This window comes from Anomalospiza imberbis, chromosome 1 (assembly GCF_031753505.1).
Source record: "Anomalospiza imberbis isolate Cuckoo-Finch-1a 21T00152 chromosome 1, ASM3175350v1, whole genome shotgun sequence".
In the NCBI taxonomy this organism is placed as follows: Eukaryota; Metazoa; Chordata; class Aves; order Passeriformes; family Viduidae; genus Anomalospiza; species Anomalospiza imberbis.
Window position 1 is genome coordinate 77,737,080 of NC_089681.1, and position 18,193 is coordinate 77,755,272.

General features: G+C 36.1%; 1 protein-coding gene across 3 annotated transcripts in view; it reads right to left on the reverse strand.

Annotated features, from left to right (window-relative positions):
• CDH12 (cadherin 12) overlaps window positions 1–18,193 on the reverse strand; it is a 537,195-nt gene that overhangs the window by 214,758 nt on the left and 304,244 nt on the right. The window contains exon 2 of one of the 3 annotated variants that reach the window (XM_068197266.1): window positions 6,781–6,917. The exons of 1 other annotated variant lie outside the window; for it this stretch is intronic. The gene's annotated coding sequence lies outside the window, so the exon portion shown is untranslated. Of the gene's footprint in view, window positions 1–6,780; window positions 7,111–18,193 lie in introns of those variants that run through there. One more of the 3 variants, XM_068197271.1, reaches the window with a different exon arrangement.

Genomic DNA, 18,193 nt, shown 5'->3' on the forward strand with positions numbered 1-18,193 from the left:
AATTAATTTAAGTGTTTTCCTTATCAGCACTTACCTTTTCAACACCACCTCTCACACTCTGTATTTATTCTGACATATGCACTTATTCAAGTAGAAGCCAGGTATATCACATTTTCTTGTTTTATTTTTTTTTGACATATTCTCCTTCAAGTAGCAGTTCAGAGGAAGAAGGGCCAAATTACAAAACGCTCTGGTTTATAGAAAATCTGAGTGTCACTATCTAGGAGGTCAGATTTTAAAGAGAAACAACAAACCAAAAACCAGCAGGCTATTTCATTATGAAAATATGAAACATAGCTCTACTGAGAGGTCTGCTCATCAGTCAGGACCTTTATTGAAAGGCACAGAGCTACTTTTTTCCTTCTTTTCTTATAATAGTGTAAATCAGGACTTCTGTAACATCCGTTTGGCATTACAGTGAGATAGATCTACACTGGGTATGTTAACTTATGCCCAAAATTATTACTATTATGTAGTAAAGGAATAAAAAGTGCTCCTTGTGATAGTAAATGAAACTTTTTTTTTGAGATGTAGTTATATATATAAAATTATGGCAAACAAGTACCACAAATACTATTAATATTTTAGAGAAAATTGAAAAGACACTTAACAAGCAAACATACAAGGTTCCTAAATGGAAAGGAATTGGTTTTAATTTTGTTATAAAATTATTACTCCAGTTTAATGAATGAAGTATTACTTGAACTAGAACAGTTTTTATAGAAAGCTTATTGCAATAAATTTGAATGAACTCAGATTTGGCAGAATGGCTTCATCATCAAATTCCTAGAAGAAGTATTGTGTAAAATTCTGCTCAGACTGTTCAAGACAATGAAAATCTAGTAAAGAAATACTAATTTCTAAATTTTTTTCTTGCTATAAGTATTTTTAGAAATCTGTAATTAAATTTTCCATTTAACAATATTTTTTTTGGTCAGCATTTTCTTAAATAGGAAAAACGAACTGTGGAATGGAGTATTTTTTGTTGTTGTTGTTGTTGTTTAGATTGTGCATTAAACTTAGTATAAAACAGATATATGAAAGTGTACAACACACAGAGCCAGTATGCCTGAGGATAGAATGCCAAGGAGGTTCTTAATAAATGTACTTTGTGATCTTCATACTGGCTTTTAAGAGAGCTGCTTAAACTATCACCTCAACTCCATATACAGAAGAAATACTGCAGTATAACTAACTAGATAAACGGTCCAATGGGACTGAAGAAGAAACAAGGAAAAGGGAAAGGAAGTCAGAATCTAGGTCTCCAGTTCAAACACTCCTGTGAGTAGTGTTTGAATGGCATAGACAAACAAAAATTTTTGTGAAATTAATAAATGGCCACAAACAAGTGTTTGGCAAATGTGTGTCTGCATTTACAATTACACTTAGCACCTGCTGGCAGCCTTCAGGGAACAGCAGCCAGGAGCCTACCTAATGCTTCTAGATGCTAGGTCAAATGACCCAGTTCAAAAAGCTGGATTATGGGATCAATGCAAGAGTACATTGCTGATCAAGAAAGGTCAGAAGTCATGTCTGTTTTCTGGAAAAGGAATGGGTTTGCTTACCTATTTACCTTTAGTGGAAAAAAAATTGTTTCAAGCATTTCACTAATCAAGTCAGCTGCTATGGTATTTTTTAAGTGTACTTGGTGTGCCGGATAAAGTATTAATGCAGTCAGTGAGTAAATGCATGCATGAAAAGAATAATAAATCTGGCCTAAATGTGGAAACAAAAACTATTCATCCAAGTCATTTAACTGAGTATTTATCATCAGTTTTGGAGACTGTTCCAAATATACTGTACTCTGAAAGTTGACAGAGCACATAATTCTGGCACCTAAATAAACAACTACTAAACTTACATGGTAGACAAAATTTTGATTCAACAGTTTCTTATTTTTAATCTCAGACATCTACTTTTCTTATGAATATCTCCATATAGGTTTGCATCTGAGGTGTGGTTCGAGGTCTGGGCCATTCAGTACAACAGTACAGAGATGGACTTCAGCACCCACAGACCCCACATCCCACTCTGCTGTAACACAGGACAGTAAACAAAGTTTACATCATACATATTCCAACCAATGCAGTCATTGCCTAAAAAATATTGACAGCTGAGAAATCTGCAGCAGAAAGATGGTACTCCAGCCCAGGACTGTCTGATGTACATCAGCGAGTGTGATTTTTACAGGAGGACTCTTCACCCTCAAACCTGAAGTGATATGGTTAACAGAAACTAAACCACAGCTGCTCCTAAAGTAATCTGACCAAGTCTCATGATGTGAACTCTCTTAGTTCCCACCTGGTGGTGAGAAGAAGAGAATATTTAAACAATCCATTGCAATATTAGCATTGTAAAACCTGACCTCTGCTAAATACAAATTCCAGTAATCAATATGGTGAGGTTGGTTTGTATTTCATTTTGATGCAGAATTTTTCTACCTGGAAATTTTTTTCCCCACTCAAACCACCAGGCTTGAAGGTTCAACAAGTAAGCAGACTGAAGCTTTGCACCTCCCAAAAGAGGACTGCATCCTCAAAACTTTGCTACAAAATAATTACCTGAACAAATATTCAGTGACACCTGCCAGTAAGTTACACCTCTACAAAACAACTGGGCCTTTGTGAAAGGTTCTGTTAATACAAAAGAAGATAGTGCTTGAAAGTCATTCTTTAACATGCTATCTTATCTATGACAAGCCACAATAAAAAGAGAAGCTTGGAAAAATTAGTAGCAAAGACTAAATTAGCCTCTATATCAACTTACTAGAGTCTGAGAAGTCATTCAGGAGGCGTAGCTTTCACAGTGGCTTGAAAATTATGACCACTGAAAATATGTTCAAAGTTTGCTAATTTGAAAGCATAATATATACATTGTAATCTTTGCTTATTTTTAATTGTAATGTATAATTTTGCAAAAACAATGTCATCCTGAGGCATATGACTTAAACCTTGCAGTGTTTCTATGAACCAGTGAAGAGCAGGAGATTTCTACAGTCTAGAGACACGCATAGGCTCCAAAGCTGGAAGCAGAACCATATCTTACTGTTCTAGCTACTTACTGTACAGTGAGATACAGCCCCTGACACAAATATTGTACAATCAAAAACAATTAAAAACTAGAGAAAAGGGGATCAAGAGAGGGTAGAGTTGTAGGAGCACACACGTCCCATTCTTGTAAACACTGGAGTATCTTCAGTGGGGTTTTTGTTTCAATTAAAAATGAAAAATTTACACAGATGGGCCAAGTGTGAAAGTGATGTTCTTGCAGCATCAAAGGAAGGAGGAGAATCATGGTAGGTGAAGAAAAGGAAAGAACGAGGGAATGCAAAGAGGAAAAGAATGAAGATAAACATATATCATTAGGAAGAAAATGAGACTTTACAAAGAGGAAGGTGCTACCCTGAGTTGCAAGAACAAGTGTGCAGGAAATAGATAATGAAAAAATCAAAGGAAAGAGAGATAACAAGAGTCTGGTGGGACACAATGGTCTTGCTGGGAAAGCTGATGTTAGTTTCATAACCCATGTAAATAACACAGGGTTAAAATGCCTCCTTTTCAGGTAAAGCAATTTCCCCGTATATCTTCAAGAAGGGAAATTGTGGAAACTCATTAACCCCTGAAGTTTGTTCTAACTCACTGTCACCTCAAACTCTTGAAATTATATATAATTTAGGATAATATATTTCTTTCTTTTACATTATCTGGATTACTATAGTCATTAACAGCTATTTCCTCTTTCCCATGTCACTATCCCTGTTTTAGTGGGACTGTTCCTCACTGGTCTGTGGTTAGTTTCATATCAGTTTTCATAGAACTCCCTTTCCTTTACCCATTTCCATCCTTGTTTTAATGAATCTCCCTAAAAAGCTCATAAAACATTAAAGCATTAGTATCAAACACTAATTTTCAATGGAGTTGGGCCAGATAGTAATCATACTCTGTTGTCAGTAATAAGGAGACGTAGTTTGAGGCAAAAAAAATTAATGCCGACCTCATTCAAAAAACTTGAAATACCTGTAATAAAGTTGAACTCTGCATATAAATATGTATTTATTAGTATTTGATACAGCCTTAGAGTAAAAAAAAAAACTTCAAGAGTGAGAACTAGGCTACACTGCCTTCCTGTATAATCTGTCTGCCTGTGTTTAACAAGTCTGAAAAGCTTCAGTAAGTCAGATGCCCCAATTTATTTGTTTAATGAGAGGAATACTATTTCCCATATTGCTGAGGTCACTTTTAGGATCATTACTATGTATGAAGAGGCTCAAAACCCACCAATAGAAAAGATCAGGAAGTAATTGTAGAATTATTGTCTGTTTTTATCAAAACATGAGAAAAGCAAGCATTTCTGTATGTTAGGTAAGCTGTAATGTCATAAAACCTCTGAGGCTGGCACACCGGAAAGTAAGCGCTCTTCACTTACAAGCAGATAGAACATGTGATCTTGTAAAATAATAATAGAGATATGTTTGTAAGACTTGTTTAGAAAGGCACAGACACATTGCCATGAAAGTGTGATTTATTTATTTTTTACTTACAGCAACAGTTTTGTGAAACAAAAGGAGAACAAAGCCAACATGTCAAACAATGTTTGTAGTCAGACCTTGTGAAAGACTGGAACGGAACTTCCTGCTATTTGTATATAACCCGGATGACTCCAACTGCAACTGTTTCAGGGTTGATTTTTTTTCCCTGCAGTGCATTAAGTTATTGAATTTTGATTTTTTTTTTAGTAATAAATACTCTGATGTATATGAATGAATACTATGCTGAAAAAAACATTGATTAGTTCTGAAAGAAAAAAAGTGAAGACATATACAGTGCATTTTTATATGTGCATTGAAATACTTCTACCCTGGTCAAAACTTGCATCTCTGGGTGGAGGAAGCACCCAGGCATATAGTAAATGTCATATAAATATAACATGACAAATGAAGTAAGCCATATGCTACACCAAAATGAGGATCAGTGCCTGCAACTACTTCCAAAACCAGCTTCCTTTCCTGGAAAACAGTGGACATGTTGAGTCACCACTATAAAAAATACTACCTTCCAAAATAATTTTCAAGAAGGAGATACAGAGACAGACAGTCAAAACTGTCAGTATTCCTTGAACATCCCCCCCAAAACCTCAGGTCATTTCCTCCTATGCTAATGTTTTTGCAAGAAAGACATCTTGGTATTTTTCACTGAAGAGGCTAATGGAGTAAGTAACCTGCAGGTAACCAACATTTGCTGGAATTGTTCCTTTCCTTTTTTTTTTACTTTTTTATTTGGGAGCAATGGCTGGGGGCAGGTAGTGAGATGGTGATGTGGAGAGGAGGAGTGGAGCAGGGCACAGGGACATATATGTCCATATCAATTAGCTGAGTTTTTAATGCAGGATATAGTGCTATGAATTGTATTTCCAACAATAAATGATAATCAACAATAGAGATATTTAACGACAATAAACAGCATTGGCTGAAAAAGGCAGTGCAATAAATCCACACTTTTGTAAACTGCCTAGAAGTTATGCATCTGCCAAAGCTATGAAGATTTGAAATCATTTAACTTTCCCTTGATGTTTTCTTTCGATTATGACAGAGTTTTAAACAAAATGTGTTAACTTTAAAGGACAACAGAGAGAATTGACATTTTCAATACAACAGATCTTAATTTCATCCTTTACAGTACTAAAAAGTTTGGCCTTTACAAAATCCTTAATTACATCCCCTGATAGCTCAGCTATCAAGCATGGACATCACTGAGACTATCCAAGTCAGTTCACTTTAGAAATTTCAGGGTGGATAGACCATAGGTACAAGGCTAGCTAACTCCAGGCTGTGTAAAAATCTCTGACATTTTTCTATTACTCATTTAATCTTTCAAGACAGCCTCCCTCTTTTACTGTCTTATTTCCTTACAGATAAAGATCTTCAAGCATCAGTCTATTTCTTTTGATATGTCTCACTTTCTATCAGCCCATAAAAAAATAAATCCTCTCTCTCCTCAGTCAAACACTGCTCTCACCCCATAGCAACCAATTTAATTTTCTGGCCACTTGTATTGAAACAGCACCCCTACTCACTCTTTCCCCCCCCACATACAGGAGAAATGTTAATCCTATGAAAGCAACTATCCAAATCCTACCAGTCTCCAAGCACAACATTCCTTCCACATGCCAGTCTTCAGTCTGATGGTAGCCTGGAAAGCTGCATGCATATTCTTGTCTCACATTTCAAGAATCCCTTACTGTCTCATTAAAATGCCATGGGACTTTGAAGCCCTGCATCCACGAGTTCCTGCTGGTGAGGAAATGATGTTCCTTATTCAGGATTATGTTTTACCATAATGTACTTTTTCTTTCCAGCTGCTATGCTTCCTCGAATACATACACAAGGAGGGAAAGCAAGGAGGGAAAGTATACTTGCCTTTCCTCCTCCTCCGTTCTTACACTCCTGCATGCTTCTATGCTTCTAACAATATTTTCCTTCTTCTTTGTTCTTTTTTTTTTTTTTTTTTTTTTTTTTTTTTTGTTGTTGTTTTTGTTTTTTTGTTTTTTTGCAAGCTCCGATCACAGGATCGGAGAAAACTGCAGCCATTCATTAGATGCTGCTGAAAACTCGAATCCCTCCCGAGAGGTGTTGCGGGCTGGGACACTGGGTCCTGCCCCCAGCCCTCTCCCGCCGCGCGGCGCGGGCTCCCTTGCTGCAGTGCAGGCTGGCACTTCACTCAGTTCGAACTTTCCATGCAGAAATTCGGCACGATGCAGGCAGCCAGATAAAGCAGCACTTACCTTAATTGAAATCTTTTCTCTGGTAATGCTGGAGCATCAGTCCAATCAACAGCGATCGGGGAGAATCTAAGTTTCAATCAGCACCCTCCGGGTAGCCGCATGCTGCTGTGCCTTTTTTTCAGTGAACTCCTCACTGTCTAGAGGAGAGAGAGAGAGATCAGCTGAAATCCTCAGAGGCTCGTAGGGAGTGAGAGAAGAGGCACCAGAGCAATGTTTCTTAACCGGAGATTCTCAGCAAGCGTGCTCAGGTCTGGAAGATCCTGTAACTGCTGTGATAGGCTCCTGTCATGTCCCCTGAGCTGTGAGATGATCATTGACCTGATTAGCTCTGAACACTCCCTACATGCAGAGAAAGCGCTGAGAGGATTGGTGGGTCACAAGGGAATTGGGAAAGGCACCAGGGCCGCTTGGGAATCTTCATTCTTCCAGACTAATGGATGTGCTGCAGCTGAGGCTGTAATTTGTAAGGAGGTTATGCACAGTGTTAACCATCTGAGGACTTAAACAATTGTGCTTTTGCGTGATCTTTCTCAAGGTACACCAGCATTCAACGCAGGGTAGAGCTGAGTAATTAGAGGCTGATGTAGCCATTTCGTAATACAAGGCTCACTGTATGAGATGTTCTGTAAGCTGAGAGATAAAGTGGATCCATACATTTGTCTCTGACCCTAGAGACAATAGCACTCAATGGGTAGAATAAGTGAAATTAGTATAGTGGGCTCATGTTAGCCCCCAGATGGCAATCAATCACCGTGGAAAGAAAAAGAAAAGAACAACAAAACCCAAACAGATTAGAATTATTTAACAAGCATATGTGGTAATTTAAATAAAACGTGGAGAAAGAATTTCAAATTAGCACAGAAAGGACTTCAACATGGAGATAAATCAGTAGAAAAGCACAACAATACAGCAATGCAAGTTCTTCCCTCTCTTACAGCAGAGGGGAAAAACCAACAAGGAATGCATTTAAAGGATCTAATTTGCCTTTCACTTGCACTAATACAAATAAATCTATTAAAGATGACAATTTAAATTTAAATCAGAATAAAAAAAAACAGAGTGAAAGAAGAATGAGGTGTATTCATTACTTTTGGTTCAAGGGTATTATGGAAACTAGACTTCAGTGTATGAAGTATTCAGTCTTGCATGGTGAAATGAGTCAAGTCAAAGTGTGTCAACTTTTATGACTGCTCTCATCTGCTATTTTCTTGTTCTTGGATGATAATTATGGCACTAGGCAATTGACTCCATTTTCCATTCAGATTTATTTATGAAAATACCAGCTTGTGACTAAGAATAACTTTGTTCACAGAATAATATATTTAGTATTGGTGATCTGAAGCACCAATATAAAATGGAAAATTTATATTTTTATAGTAACTAATGATGAAGATTTGGAACCCATAATAGCAATGCTAGTTCATACGTAGTTACCATAAGTTACTCCATGAATGCTGAAACAAAGTTAATCATAAATATATACTGAAATTCTCAATCAAATTTATTTACTTTGGGTCTACTCATACGTTTTTCAAGTAAATTTGTGTAATTGTGTTTTAGTAGGAAAAGCAGTAATGAAAGCAATTTAAAAGTTGTTAAGTGGCAGAGAAAATAGATTATATATTTACTTTCTGAAGGCATTCACATCAGAAAGCTCATTATTACAGAGAAAAGAGTATCACGTGATTTAGATCACTCAGAAGTAACCATGGAAGTTTGAATCTCCAATTTATTTAGCAAGACAGAAATAAAAGATTTTTCACCCTGGCTGCAATGCCTGAGACTCGGGAAATAAGTGTAAGTCCCCCATGTTTCCACTAGACGATCAGTAGGAACATATCAACTTTTCTACCCTAGCAGTGTTAGCAATATAATTTTCAGGCTCCTCCTCTGGAAGTGCCACTCTCTTTCCTTTGAAAAGGACCTCAATGTGCAAAATCTGGATAATAAGATTGGCAATATTTTATATTCAGACAGCAAACTTTTCAGAATGTAGATTACTTTTTTTTTTTGCAATTTATTGAATGTCTATAACCCAGGGATTCATACTTGCTCTGGGACTAATGGTAACAAAGTAATAATTAATCTACTAATTAATCAAATAAGAAGGCTTTTATACACATTAATATGAAACATGAACATATTCTTGAGTAAAGGGACTTATGTGTAAGGACTAAAGTGATTTCCTGTTACAACCCCCACTGAAAAAGAGGCTGTTCTCCTTACCTATACATTTGCACCAGTGAAAGGGTGGAAGTCATCCCAATGCTTACAATCTTATCTGTTCTGACATGGCATCCCTCATGAAACATGTAATCCCCAGACACATGTTGTATTATTAATTATTTCAAATACAATTAAAGGAATTAATTATGAAAAAGACCTTATTAAAACAATTTTCTTGCCACTCTTGTAAGCTTCCAATTTCAGGTTTCATGCTGCTTTGTTTAATTGAATCTTAGCTCTCACCAGCCCTAGAAATTTCAACATTTCCCTTAAACTGCTGTTCCAACCTATGAGATCTCCATAACAGGAATTCTTTTCCATTTATTATTTTTCAAATATGTTTCAATAGTTTTATACTGAAAAAAAGAGATTGTTCTAATAATTTAAATGGTAATCATTTACATTCAATGTTCTGATTGTCTTTTTAAAGTTTAAAAGTCAACATTCATCAGGAGTTCATTGGACAAAACTCAAGTATTTTAATTGTTTCACACCACAAGTAAAGGTCTGGGGAAAAAAAAAAAATAAATAACAGCAGATCCAGAAAAGGGACTGAAGCATGAAGGAAAAAAACCTGAAGTGACAACATGATTTCAGTTTGTGCAGGAACAACTGGGATTTAGTGTAGTCTTGGATTATTAGGTAAGACACTGGAATTTTAAATTCGGTGTTAACAAAAGAAAACAATAATTTGACTCACTCATGAATCTTGCTACAGTCTAAGTATCAGAAGCAAAGTCTGGCACCTTGGGTCCTATTCTCAATCCTAAATATAACTTAAAATTTTGAATTCAGTTCCTATGAGTCATCTCAATAAAGGGACAGAGGTTTTTCTGAACAAGGAGATCAGAAAAGTAATATGTTTTCAATAGGAAATTATACAGTTACTTATAGAGATAAAAAAAAATTAGGCACCCTTCTCAGCATATCATTCTTACAGAAAGGGGGAAGTATATTAAAGCAGTAAAAAAATAAAATAAAATTCTATGTAATCTCTAATTAGTCTTTTGAATTCACTGCCCCAAGCCATGAATATAGGAGAGAATTAATATGTACACGTGATAGTATTTTGAAATCATAACAGAATCTAAAATGGTTACATAATAATAATTTCTTTGTTCAGTATTGTTCCTCAATACAAAGCAAAAACATTTTCTCATGGTCAAGACAGGATACTAGTCATGGGGAAAAGAATCCCTGTCCAACCAATGATTTAGCAGCAAAATTTAAAAGACCTTTACAGTATCATTGAATAAACCATGGTATTTTTACTGTCAAAGGTCATCAGATATTTGTGCTTCACTAAAAGATTTTTTACTAAAGATGAGTAGCATATTTTAAAAAGTTGTATTTCCAGACTTGGTCTTTTGAATAGACTGAATGCCAAAATAAATACAGAAAGCTGTACTAGTGTTAGTTTCTTAATATTCTTGTAAAAACCTTTGGTTCACAGACATAAGAGACTTCAGCTCAATACCTTATCATGCATCAATGTAAATTCAATACAGAATAAAAGGGCATAGAGGAGCAGTAAGAAAAGTGCTAATACAGTCACAACTTTCCTGCTGGCCCAAATCCCACAGAGAGTCAGTCTTGTCAGCTCTGTTGGTTCTCAAGAACAGAAAGGAGTAGTAGTAAACCATGTCTATGTCCATAGCTTCAACACATAGATTATTCTCCTACATTTAAAAAATCCTTTGGTATGAAAAAGGAAAAATGCTATACAGGATGCACTAAGAGTGTCAATTTTCTGAGCAATTTCTTCTTTTCTAATAAGCAAATAAAAAAGATATCTGCTTCATTTTGAGAGTCTGCTTCATTTTGGTTGCAAACACAGAAACTGGAAATAAGGTGTGCGAGTACTCTAGGATGGCAGCAAACCCAGCAGAATACATAGAAAAGATGAAGTAAAACTATATTTATCCTTAATCTCTTCAGAGAAAAACATAAATAATAAACCACTTTAAGGCATTAAAAATGCTCTACAGAAAAGCATTTTAGTCATACCAACTTTCACAACCATACTTTCCATATTTTGGCAACCAGTTTTTCCCCATGGCCTCCATTGACAATGAGACTAGTTAACTCTTACTGCCATGTAATACTTAACTGCCATGCACTGCAGCTCTGAAATTTTACACTCATCCTCATTAATTTCAAAAGTACCAGCTGAGCAAAGGCAACTCCAAACTCTCATCTGGCCTATATCAGCATAGCTACATTGATTTAAGTGGAATTGTACAGCAGATTTATAAATTAGTGAGATCTCATGTAAAAGCAATACAATTGGTCATCAATGAATACTACAGCAGGTTTCAAAGATCAACTTTCCTGTAGCATCATCTAATGTTTTACTTTTTGATACAGATCATTTCTTTCCAAATTTTTTGGCCACAGTGAGTATGACCAACACAGGAAATTTCTTTGCAACAAAAAGTTTAATCTTGAGCATTCAGTGCTTTAATTCAGCATCTTATTCAACAGGTTCTTGATGTTAAGGTAAAGATGTGATCTGGATGGAAGGAGACAGCTGAATCCTTGTCATACTCGGTGGAAAACTGCTGACTTCATTGGGCTTCCCCTTGTGGTACTTCAAGGGGCTCAGACAAATCCAAACTGTTTAATGTCATCTGATCACTGTTCCCACTCCCAGTTTAGCAATAATAATCAGTACCAGAGAAAGTACCAGAGAAAGTAGCACAGAATATTGCTTTAAGACACTTCAGATAATGCTATGTAAAGTGCAGTTTGAATTTCACTGTTTGCTTTTATTAAGCCAGCCTTGCAGGCTGAGACAATTTAATGTTGATGATCTTTGTTTCCTTGGAGACATTCTCACAATGTTTGAGATATTCAGGAGGCATGGGTAACCCTAGATTTAAATAAAGGCCCACAAAATGCATAAACAAATGAAAGTTTTGGAGCATCCTAATACCACAGTGGAATGGTCCCAAAATCATAATGACAGGGGAGAAGTAGGTGGTGGTTAAATACTATACAATTCAGTTCTCGGAAGGATTTACGAACATTATGCTTTGTAATAGTAGGGAATTTATGGGTAAAGAGGGCACATAGTCCTGTGAGTGAAAGGAAATATAGAGGGATAATATTTTTAAGGATATATTCAGGACTAGTAAAGAGAAAATGAAAATGAAGGTAGAAAGAAGATGTAAAATGGAAACAGGCCACCACTCTTTTGGAGTTTACCATCTGAGAGAAATAAACTTTGTATCACAGAGGAACACCATTCATGTTCAAGCACCAAGTAAATTACTGTTGTCCATTATTACAAAGAAGGAAACAGAATGAACAGTTATTCAAAAGTGATATGTGCTTGCAATACCATTTCATTTACAGATGTATACTACAAGGGCACTTTTGTGAAATAATGGAATCAAAGTTCTGTTCAGTTTGTTTGGTGTGTCTTTCTCTATGAATTGAGAACCTTGGGACTACTAGAATGTACCCTACAAGACCAAGGAAACCTTATATTTAAAGTTAGTTGACTTCTGCTGAAAATTTTTGTCAGCAATACACCTATACAGCTCAGCTGGAAAAGAAATTAAACAGCTGTAACCAAGAGCATGGTTTTGCAGCAAAGTTTGCAGTTTCTGGTCTGGGTCTTCTTTTTGCTGGGGGCTATAAAGCTACTTTAGATAAAACAGCAAAAATAGGTGCACCCTGCAATTTGCATCTCAGGAGCAGTGTGGGAAACAGAATGACTCAGGGACATCCTTTCTAAAGTACAATTCCTCCCTCACATCCTTCTTGTTCAGGTGAAGGGAACAGTGTGATTTGTGGTATATCTGTCTCAGCAGCAATTTACAACTTTCCAGTAAAATCTCTCTGCTCACTCCCTTCTGCCATCAACTTGCTTTAGCATGCAGGGACAGGGGGGAGAGGATGGCACAGAAAGTCATGTGCAGGGATGCAATGTACTGCTTGTAACCACATAAATATCTTACACTCATCCATTAGCCACCCTGTTCCTGTCTCTCTGAATAAGGAGGGGTTGTTTTCCCCTTGAAGGGGACAAAACTGAACAGCAATTTAGTCTTGGGATTCTCCCTGGCATTTTTATAGCTGAAGCCTATCTGCTATTTACTCAGACTAATACTATAAATCTAGCACACTTTAAGGACCACATTTTCAGTGTCATAAAGCATCATATCTGTCCATTTTTCAGGGTAACCACAGGGCTTTTATAATAATAGAGAAAATCAGATCTTAGGATGTGACAGTATCTCTGCCTGAGATTTTTCAGATGCTACTGGTTTCTGGAAAAGCTCAGAAAAATATAGTAACAAGTATAAACACTAATTAACTTTACAGCAATCCTCACTTGCATCTGTCTGACTAGATTTTAGTCTTCTAACTACTGGGAACTTGGATTTATTTCTTTTTTTGATTGCTCTGGTTTGTTTTTATTTTTATTTTACCCTTGACTGTTTTCTTATATGATATTGATCATCTCTTTTTCAGTTTTTCCATTCCAGAATCATCTTTAATCTGTTTTTTTTTTTTTTATTTTTAAATTTCCAATCTCTTTTGATATTCCTCCTTCCTTGTTTTCTTGCTGTCTATTTTGCCAGTCTTATAAGGAGAAGCATACTGCCTTTTCTTGGCAGTGTTAGAATGGATAGGTATAGAGGGAAATAACAGGGAGAATAATAGCCGCATTTTTCCATATACACTTAAAAATAACTTATGTAGGAAAAGGAATCAAATGCTACCAAAATTGCTTTTATTTTTCATTCCCTCAACTACTATTCAGGACAAGCTGGAAATTCTGTAAAAGAGCATGACTGGAAAAATTTTAATTCTTTATACAGTCTCAATCTTCATAGTCTGAAACAAGTTTTCCCTGAGATAACAGACACCAGCCCATTGACTGTGAAGGACAACTTCCTTGTAACAGAGAAGAAGGCTGGACTATAAAATAAAGAGTACCTGCAGCAGTATCATGCCAAGCCCTGAAAGAGAAGGCTGATGGGAATAGTAGCCAGTAAGGCAAGACCTTATTTGGGGTCAGCACTCTGTCTTCATGTGGGACCATTCTGGATTTGCTGTGAAAATACTCAAGCTACACCACATCCAGGTGACAGTGAACAGTAGGGTAATCCAGTCCCTCATACCATCTTCTTCAGAGGTTATCAGGAGTATAAGTTATTTAGTGCCTTCCATGTGCCTAATGGCAAGATTATTACTCCCAGAAGCATTGCACTGCATCCAATTGTGTAATAAGTTAAGTGCCTTCCATGACATAAAGAAGCTAAAGCGTGTACTGTATATAAATCTTATTTTTAGATACAAAGGAACATGAAGATTCCAATCTAGTACAAAGACACTGACACTGATTAGCAGGGTCTAACCCTGTTGAATTTCCTTCTTGTTTTTACCACTCACATCATTACTCCCTCTAACACCTCCTATTACAGGCATATGAGACATATTACATGCTACATATTACTCTGCCATGAGTTTGCTTACCTATAGTAAAAATTCAGAAAAAGATATTGCTTCCTTTTTCAGACCTGAATGCTATTTCTCATTTGCCTGTTTTTGACTATATCCTGCACTTCAAAAGTCTCACAAGCCTTTGTGCTTATCAGGTTTCCAAAGGTTTGCCTCAAATGATCAGCTGAAAAGACAATGACTAGGCAATAATATGCAAAGATGTGTTCTTATTTTTTCCATGCTGTAGTCATAATTTCCAGTTGGATCTATTAATGCCTTCATTTTAAAAGTTCAGAAGGCAGAGAATCAGATCACAATATGAAATATGACACTCAGTTCTAGCCAGCAGGAAACTGAAGGTGGCAGAAGGAGATTGGAGCTAAAATTCCAGACTCCTTAGCTCAGGCAGCTCAAGCAAAAGCCATGTCTCAGCTGCTGCCTCTTCACTCAGGGAAACAGAAGCCATAGTCTATCATAAGCTTGGGTATTGTATCCTGCAGAGGGAATTCAGCAATGGCATCTTAAACTCTATGTCACTGCAGTTTGCTGCCAAAAAACCAGTACAGAGCATGCTGGAACGGTTTCTTTAACACAATCTTACTCTGGAAATCATTTGGAAGAGAACATGCTTCCACAAAGCACAGACACCTGTTGCCTCTTTTGAAGATGGCATGGTTTGAGACAGTGGCTAAGCAGTAAAATTTGGCCTCCACTGATTAAACAGAATAGAATTCTCTAGCCATATATGACAGATTAATCAAATGACACATTTGAAAAAAAATGTTCAGGTTAATGATTATATCTTTTCTGGACAGGAAGTATCATTATGTGATCATACTCATTTTGAGCCATTACCCTCTCTTTTCCCTTTTTATGAATATGGAGGAAAGAAAGATGGCTTAATTATAGCACTAGGAAATTACTTGCCTTTTGGTGGGGGGTTGAGAAGATGGTCTCATAATCACAATACAAAGTTGAGACTGTACCATATTACCTTAAAATATTTATTCTCAGTTACTCTCTCAGTTCCATTTGCATCTGTAATAAGTAGCATGTTTAAAAGACACTTGCATATATGGAATGGGAATAGAAAAATCTGGAAGCTGAAGATGCAGGGCCTCACTTCATAAATATATAGTCACATTTTCTCTCAAGCTTTCAAGCTGTAATTTTTGATTGATGTGAAAATGTGCAATATTAATACTGTCTGTTAAAAACAATGGGTAAAACCCACAAAAACTACATATTCATTCATGTTAATTTGCCTCTTTGCTAGCAAAGCCAACCAGCTTGTGTTCATCTATCTCCAGAACCACCTATACTGATATTAATCACTTGCTGAAACCTTGTGCCTTTTTTTTCTCCCCTACCCATGAAGGCACTTCTGAGAATAATAATTACACTACTTAGCCTTTATCTAGTGCTTCTCATCTTTCAAGTGCTTTACAAATATTAATTCACTAATTAATCTTTCCAACAACTCAAATTACTCCCATTTTACAGATGGGGAAGCATTAGCAGAGAGGGTGAGTGACCTGCCTTAGGCCACGGAGAGCAGAAAAGAAGAGAGGACTTAGAGAAAATATTAATATAACTAGAATGAAATGGAAGCAGATGAGACAATTATTGTGATTGTTCAGCAAATAATCATGAAATTCCAGTGAAAAATTCAACATACCACCGTAGGGCAGGCAGTCCTAGTCCGACTGTATATTGTACAGTCATTCAGTTTGCCAAAGGATCCACAAAAAAAAAAAAATTTAAAAAATAACTGAAAATAAAACTTATTGGTCTTTCATAATTTTTTAAAAAAACAAGAACAGTATGTTCTTGGATACTGGCAAAAATCTTAAAAGTGATCATGAGCACAAAACTAGGGTCAAGAAACTAGAAAATTCTAATTAACTTGGTATCTCATTTGATGTGAGGCTACCTGTACTCAAAATTGGATCAACGAAATGCAAAGACTGCACAATGCTAGTGACATTAGGATTTCTATGCATGGTTCATTTTGCATCTAGGAAGTCTAATAGAAAATATGCTCTCTATAAGACTAGATCTAGCTCACATATTTAAGTGTAAGTGAAAAAACTGAACAAATAAACTTCCTTCTTGAACCTTGGCTTTCTGCTTTCCAAATAGCCTCTGTTTAATTACAATTTTTTCCACTTTGTTTTAATTTGGTTTTGTTTTGTTTACAGTCCCAAATTATTCCAGAAAAACTGGTATTTCGACATTTGGCCTACAGGAGAACATATGATAATACTATTGTATGATACTGCTGTCAGGGAGACTATTTCCTTAAGGCTATAAGAGATACATCATTGTCTGGAATTTAGGACGGCGACTGGTGATGTGAGGTATCCAAGCTAAATCCACGAAGTCAATTATCACAGAGCAAAAACTATTCTTTGTGTCACAGCTGTTACAAACCTGAGGACCTGTTTTGAATTGTGGTAGAATCTAACAAGTACAGTACACATTCCTATCCAAATCAAAAGCTCAAACTAAAATCATTATACAAATATCCAATGTACTTTATGCTCCACGCAGACTGGGAACAAAGTAAAAAAAAAAAACCCAAAAACATAGAAAGCTGTGCAAAATCTAGAAGATATACAATCAGGTCAAAATGAGATCACTTTTGCCCATCTCTGAGAAGTTTTGCTTTCTGCTCCATTTATATGCTAAATGTTTGTTTCAGTTGCACTTTGTGTCTATATTGACATTTTGTATAATACTGTAGGTCACTGAATAGTGGATAAACAATGCAAGAGTACAAAAAGCCCCAGTGAGAATGAAGAGGAGAGAGGGGGGATGTAAAAAGGCCCCTGACAATTTCAAACACTGCATATGTGCCTGTAGTATTCAGCACTAAGAAGAGAACTTTTACTCCTGTAACCTCTGCATTTCTCTCACTAGTTATCCCCTTGTCTGGAGATGTCCTTAAAATGAAATTTAATTACCTAAAGAACAGCTACACTTTTCAGGTTCTTAGAGCTTTGGAAGCAAATAATTTCCAACATACAGAATGGATACACCTATTCTGTGTCTTGGAAAATTATCTATTTCCCAAGCTCTAAGAACTTGAGCCAAAACTGTTATTTCAAAAAAGAATAATAAAAAATATTTTTTGCTTCTTTGAGAACTTGAAAGTAAAGTTAATTGATTTCTCTCTCTCTGAGTTCTATATCCTTTTAAAATTACTTCTCCCTTTAAACTTTATTTAAGATGCATATTGAAGAAAAGATTTCCTGGAAACGACAAGGTGGAAAAAAGCCTCTATTAGCACTATTTTGATTATTAATAACACAATTTTGTGGTTTCATCATTTGCAAGCTTTGCAGACAATACACATGATTACCAATCCAATCACTGACAACGGCAAGCAACTTATTACTTGTCACCTCAAAATTCTGTAGCAGTAAGAAACAAATTGACTGGGAAGAGCTCCTACAGTACATTGTAATCAGGATGAAGCTATTAAATTTGTGATTTCATCCAGTGATTAAATGTTTGGTTAGCTCTTGTGATAGAATGGCGTTTACCTTATTACAAAAAAGTAACGATCACAAAACTTTCATAACAGATCACGTAGATAGGTAGAGGACTCTTGAGAAGTATGCTTAGTGATGACATGAGCGTATCGTGACAAAAAAATGCTGCATTTTGTCTGTGAGGTTTAATTAGGTTTGCTTTGCTTAGGTCAGCCTATTGGAGTAAGGCCATA